Consider the following 6,839-nt stretch of genomic DNA (forward strand, 5'->3'; position numbering starts at 1 on the left):
AGGGCCGTCTGCTTGCCTCCCTCCCTCTCCCCATGCCCAGCACCAGCCTATTCTTCATAGAATCATAGAAGGTTTAAGGCACAGAAAGAGGCCGTTTGGCCCATCGTGTCTGTGCCAGCCGAAAAACGATCTACCTATTCTAATCCCACCTGCCAGCATTTGGTCCGCAGCCCTGCTGGGGCTCTTTCCTCTAGAAAAGAAAGAGAAGGCTGAGTGGGATATGATAGAGATCTTTACAATTATGAAAGGGTTCGATCGGGTAGATGTGGAGAAAATGTTTCTACTTGTAGGGATGACCACAGCTGAGAGTCATAAATATCAGGTCGTCACTACTAAATCCAATAGGGGTCTCAGGGTGGGGCGGATAAATCAGCTGCATTTCCTGATTTCCTGATCAACATCCAGTCACCCCTGCTGCAATGTCCTTGAGCATTGACCAGTTGAGGGCAAGATCTGGCTGAGCGGTGATGCTCCCTACAGTTAAACAGCCCATCCCCAGCACTCGTTACCCTCGGATTTGAAAGAAAAGAAAATGCTGGAAATAGTCAACAGGTCATGTAGCATCTGTGGGGAGAGAAGCAGGGTTAAGCTTTCATTAACCGCTTCATCAGAACAGAGAATGCCCGGGAATTTCAGGAAAGAAAATCGGGAGCAAGCAGACTTCCCATTAAACGGGCGGCAGCAGAGCCCCCAACATTTCCAAAAACTTTGAGATCATATTGCGTAATAAGAAGAACAAAAAATCGTCCAGAGTGAAAAAATACTATCGTTTTGTTTTTCAGAGTAAATCCACAACCACAATTTCCGCAACAAAACAGCATGAGCCTTGCACAAATAGATTCCTCTTGGGTAACACTGCAGCTGGGACAAGTCCCACCGCTTGCCAATCTAACCATAACCTACTCCCAACTTCCTCAATTGCGTGACCCCATCCCCTGTAGAAAGATTTCTGCAGCCTTGGTGCCAGGACAGCTCACGGCCTCCGGATTTCCCACTCCAGTTCCACCCTCTCTTTCTTTTTAAACGAATCCTCTCCTTTTCAGATTTTTATAGATTGTTACCCCCCTTCCCTACCATCCCGAGTTTTCATTTCATCTATTTCCAATCTGTCTCTAATTAAGAGATGAGGCTTTCCTTTCTCTGAAGTGTTTTTAAGTTATGTCCTTAGATGAATCCCTTTAATTTCAGATGTCAACTGACCGTCACTTCCCACCCTCTCTCTCTGTGCAGTGCCACCACAGTCTGCTTTCATTTCAGATTTCCGACATTCCAATTTTTTTTTGCTTATTTGTTACAGGCGGTCAGGGATGAGGAAAAGCACCGAGAGGTAGGAAGGCTCCTCTCACTCACACCACAGGCTTCAAAACTGAGACCTTCAGACTTCTGTCTTTATGACACAGAACTGACAGCACTGAAACAGCCCATTGGACCCATCTGCTCCACACAACAACCTCCTCCCACCCCCTTCATCTCACCCTGCCAACATATCCTTCCTATTCCATTCCCTCTCATCGGGTTATCTAGCTGCCATTTTAAATAGCATCTCTGCTATTCATCCTAACCACTCCCTGTGGTAGCGAGCTCCACATTTCTCATCACTCTACCTTTCATAATTTCAAAGACCTCCATTATTCACTATTTCAGCCACTCCACACTAAGGAGGAAGACTTTATACAGTGGCTTTCTTAGGGTAACAGTGCGAAGATAGAATGGGGGGGGGGGGGATCCCTGAGAGTGCATCACTCAAGCTGGGCGTATAACGGGCTGGGTTAAAATTCTCCCAACACACATTTTACTCTGAGCAACGTTTGATTCTCCACCTCACACAGCCCCCCCCCCCCCCCCCCCCACCCCCTGCCTCCTCCCCAGCCACATTATGGGAGCACTTTCCATTCTTGACCTCCGGTTCTCCTCCTTCTGCATCTGGCAATGAAATCCTGGGTCAACAACCCCAGTCACTATTTCATTACTGGGAATTTCCTTGGGGGACGGGGGGGGGGGGGGATCGGGAGGGGCAGTGGGACGTGTATCTGCGGTAAGGTCAGCGGAAACCTCCCCCCCCCCCCCCCCCCCCTTTACCTGGCTTTTAACCCTCTCCTGTTGCCGTTACAGCAGCTGGGTGGGAGACCACCTCCCCCCCCCCCCCTCACTCCAAGGAAATTCCCAGTGCAGTACATCTCAATGTTGTTACCCCTCCAAACATCCTCTCTGGAAATTCTCTCATCTTCCCTCACCTTTCATCCCTCTTGAAACCAGTCTGGGGTTTGCTCTTCTCTGATCTCACTCGAGTCAGTTACTAATTCTGTTCCAAGTGTATATACACACACGCGCGTTTTTTATATATATATTATATAATGCCTCACCCACTTTGAATTCAAACTCCGTTTTCTTGTTAAGTCCCTGGTGTCACCCTGAGCCCCTCACTCCAGTCCCTCAAGAGTTCTCACAAACATCTCACACACACTCTCTCTCTCTGAGAAAGAGGACGGTTAAAAAACTGGAAAAGTCACAAAACTTTGGGGCCAGTTACCAAAACTTTGCTGAGCTTTCTCCGCCCGAGCCCTGTAACTTAAGCGATCTGTACCACGTCGGAGAGGAGGTTTCAACGCAACTTGCAAGCCTGCAGGGTTTGAAATTGTTTCACTGTTAAATGCAGACAAGTTTAAAGCTCTAACATTCCCCCACCACCCACTTCAGGAGATTTGGAAATCTCCGTCCCGCGCCGATCCCACCTCTCTCATTACTACACAGACTTACTATTCCTTCTTTTCTTCTTAAATAACCTGCAGTTGCTTTTCTTACCGTTTTTGCCCACAGCCACACACTCTCTCTCACACACTCAGCCCCGCAAACTCCCGTCTTTCTGCACAAGGGCGATCCAGGTTTAACCCTGAGTGTGCCGACACAGCCTGATCCGGATTTCACTCGTGTGCTCCCAGACTCTACTCCTCTCCGGCTCTGGCGACAGTCTGCTGCGGGTTTAGGCTTGTCTGCCCTCCTTGTTTGATCCAGGTTTATCCCTGTCTCACCCCTGTCTGTCCTGGTTCATACTGATCCACGTTTAACCCTGACTATCACTGATCTGGGCACAGATTGACCAATCCATCAATCGCCGCTTGCTTCTCCCCTTGTAATCTTGCCAGGGAAAAACTTTCCACTCTTACACTTTCAAGCTTCCACTTTCTGCTCTGTGACTCACCACTGTGCTCAGAGCTCTCTATCCCCAGTTCAATCTCGCCTGCTTGGACCACATTTCTGTGTTGTAACTGCACTGCATCAGAACTGGACAAAAACAAGCCCGGGGCACGTTATTCTCCCCAAAATAAAGCAAAATAACTGCGGATGCTGGAAATCGGAAATAAAAACAGAAAGTGATGGGAATACTCAGTAGGTCTGGCAGCATCTGTGGAGAGAGAAGCAGAGTTAACGTTTCAGGTTCTGTGACCTTTCATCAGAACTGGCAAAGGTTAGAAATGTAATAGGTTTTAAGGCAAGTGAAGGGTGGAGGGTGGGGGGGGGGGGGGGGGGGAAGAGAACAAAAGAGGTGTGTGATAGGCAAGAGGGCAGGAGAGATTAACTGACCAGTGAGGTCATGGGGCAAAGGCTAAGGGAGTGCTAATGGTGTGATGAAGGACAAAGCATTAGTGCAGAAAGAGCGTTAATGGCAGAGCAATGAACAGCCCAAGCCAAAAACTACAAACGTGAAAAAAAAAACAAGTTTAAGACAGCCATATGGTTAAAAAAAAATGATAAAACAAAATAAAATAATTAAAAAGGGCCAGTCATGCTCTGAAGTGACTGAACTCAATATTCAGTCTGCAAGGCTGTTGAAGCCAAAATCGGAAAATGAGATGCCGTTCCTCGAGCTTGTTTTGACGTCCACTGGAACTCTGCAGCAGACCAGGACAGACCGTGGGCATTAGAGCAGGTGGTGAATTGAAATGGCAAGCAGCTGGAAGCTCGGGACCCTGCTTGCGGACTGAGCGGAGGTGTTCCGCAAAGCGGTCACCCAATCTGCGCTTGGTCTCCCCAATGTAGAGGAGACCACACTGTGAGCAGCGAATACAGTATACTACATTGAAAGAAGTACAAGTAAATCGCTGCTTCACCTGAGTGCTTGGGGCCTTATTCTCCCTCTTTCTTTCCCATTTACTTCTGCCTTTCCGTTCCTTGTTTCGCTCTCATCTCCTCATTTTTTTTTTTAACTCATCTGCCGACTCTCACCCCTCCCTCTCCTGAACTCTCTCAACAACAAATCGCATTTATTCTGCATCATTAACATAGCAAAACATCCCAGGCGCTTCACAGGAATATAAATCAGACAAAAGAAATTCGACCGCCAGCCACATATGGAGATAACAGGACAAGTTTCCAGCAGTTCGGTCAAAGAGGTAGGTTTAAATGAGGACCTTAAAGGAGGAGAGAGAGAGAGAGAGGTGGAGAGGTTTAGGGAGGAATTCCAGAGCTTAGGGCCCCAGGCAGTTGAAGGCACGGCCGCCAATGGCGGAGCGATGGGAATCGGGGGATGCGCAAGTGGCCGGGAATTGGAGGAGGGCTGAGAGATCGAACCTAATTGAATTTTTTGATGAAGTAACAGAGAAGGTTGGTGTAGGGAATGTGGTGGACGTTGTCTGTATGGGATTTTAAGAAACCTTTTGACAAGTACCCACAGTTACCTCGACTACACTTCTTCACACCCTGCCTCCAGAAAGGACTCCATTCCATTCTCCCAGGTTTCTCCATCTCCGACACATCTGCTCTGATGATGCTACCTTCCATGACGGTGCTTCTGATATGTCTTCCCTTTTTCCTCAACCGAGGATCCCCCCCCCGCCCCCCCACACACTGTGGTTGACAGGGCCCTCAACCGTGTCCGGCCCTCACCTCTACCCTCACCCCTTTCTCCCAGAACTTCCCTTGTTCTCACTTTCCACCCCACCAGCCTCCACATCCAAAGGATCATCCTCCTCCCACCTCCAGCGTGATGCCACCCCCGAACGCATCTTCCCCTCGCCTCGCGTCAGCATTCCGAAGGGATCATTCCCTCTGCGACACCCTGGTCCACCCTCCATTACCCCCGACACCTCATCCCTTCCCATTCCCCCCCCCCCCACTTCTCTCATGCTCACATCTCTGTCCTGGGCTTGTTGCAGTGTTCCACTGAACATCAACACAAGCTCGAGGGAACAGCATCTCATCAACCGATTAGGCACACTACAGCTTGCTGGACTGAACATTGAGTTCAATAATTTCAGAGCATGAACGGGCCCCCCCTTTTTTATTTTTATTTCTATTTTATTTTATTTCATCATTCAATTTTTTTTTTTTACCATGGCCTGCCCACTGTTTCTTTTTTCAATGTTTGTGCTTTTGGTTTCATTTAACACCCTCTCTGCACTAACACTTTGTCTTTCATCACCATTAACACACTCTGCCTTTGCCCCATGACCTTCTGGTCAGTTATTCTCTGTGAACCCTCTGTCCTATCAACACCTTCACTTTTGTTATCTCTTGTCCCACTCCCACTTTGTTTAGTTTTAGTTTAGAGATACAGCACTGAAACAGGCCCTTCGGCCCACCGAGTCTATGCCGACCATCAACCACCCATTTTATACTAATCCTACACTAATTCCACATTCCTAAACATCCCCACCTGTCCCTATATTCCCCTACCACCTACCTATACTAGGGGCAATTTATAATGGCCAATTAACCTATCAACCTGCAAGTCTTTTGGCTGTGGGAGGAAACCGGAGCACCCGGAGGAAACCCACGCAGACACAGGGAAAACTTGGCAAACTCCACACAGGCAGTACCCAGAATTGAACCCGGGTCGCTGGAGCGGTGAGGCTGTGCTGCTAACCACTGCGCCACTGTGCTGCCCTTTTAGTGAAATAAAAGCAAAATACTGCAGATGCTGGAAATCTGGATAAAAACAAGAAATGCTGGAAATACTTAGCAGGTCTGGCAGCATCTGTGGAGAGAGACTTTCTAACCTTTGCCAGTTCTGACGAAAGGTCACTGACCTGAAACGTTAACTCTGCTTCTCTATCCACAGATGCTGCCAGACCTGCTGAGGAATTTCCAGCATTCTGGTTTTTATTTCAGATTTTCCAGCATCTGCAGTATTTTGCTTTTATTACCACATAAAAGGCCGGATAACAAAACTGAGGCTAATGGAATAGGAGAGTCAGTGTCCAACTGGATAAATAATTGGCTCAAGGACAGAAAACAGTGTGTGGTGGTAAATGGCTGTTTTTCAGACTGGAGGATGGTAGACAGTGGTGTTCCCCAAGGGTCAGTGCTGGCCCACTGCTTTTTCGGATACATATAAATGACTGGGATCTTGGAAAACAGAGAAGAATTTCAAAATTTGCCAATGATACCAAACTGGAGGAGTGTCAAAGTGAGGATGATACAAACCACCTACAACAGGACGTAGATAGGCTAGCAGAATGGACAGACAAGTGGTAGATGGAATTTAATACGGACAAGTGTGAGGTGATGCATTTTGGCAGAAGGGATAGGAAGAGGTAAAATAGACTTAATGGCACAATTCTAAAGAGGGTGCAGGAACAGAGGGACCCGGGGGTGCATGTGCATCGATCTTTGAAGGTGACAGGACATATTGAGAGAGTGTTTAGTAAAGCATGAGGGATCTTGGGATTCATAAATAGAGGCATTGAGTATAAAAGCAGGGAATTATGCTGAACCTTGATAAGCTCTGGTTAGGTCACAACTAGAGTACTGCGTCCGGTTCTGGTCACCACACTTTAAGAAGGATGCGCGGGTCCTTGAGAGGGTGCAGAGGAGATTTACACAGAAAGGTTCCAGGGATA

The 6,839-nt window shown here is 47.8% G+C and overlaps 1 protein-coding gene across 4 annotated transcripts in view; it reads right to left on the bottom strand.

Annotated features, from left to right (window-relative positions):
* Positions 1–6,839, bottom strand: part of LOC137356820 (thrombospondin type-1 domain-containing protein 4-like) — a 134,427-nt gene that overhangs the window by 104,847 nt on the left and 22,741 nt on the right. The window contains exon 1 of one of the 4 annotated variants that reach the window (XM_068022629.1): positions 2,803–3,121. The exons of 2 other annotated variants lie outside the window; for them this stretch is intronic. The gene's annotated coding sequence lies outside the window, so the exon portion shown is untranslated. Of the gene's footprint in view, positions 1–2,363; positions 2,444–2,802; positions 3,122–6,839 lie in introns of those variants that run through there. One more of the 4 variants, XM_068022630.1, reaches the window with a different exon arrangement.

This window comes from Heterodontus francisci, chromosome 46 (assembly GCF_036365525.1).
Source record: "Heterodontus francisci isolate sHetFra1 chromosome 46, sHetFra1.hap1, whole genome shotgun sequence".
NCBI lineage: Eukaryota > Metazoa > Chordata > Chondrichthyes > Heterodontiformes > Heterodontidae > Heterodontus > Heterodontus francisci.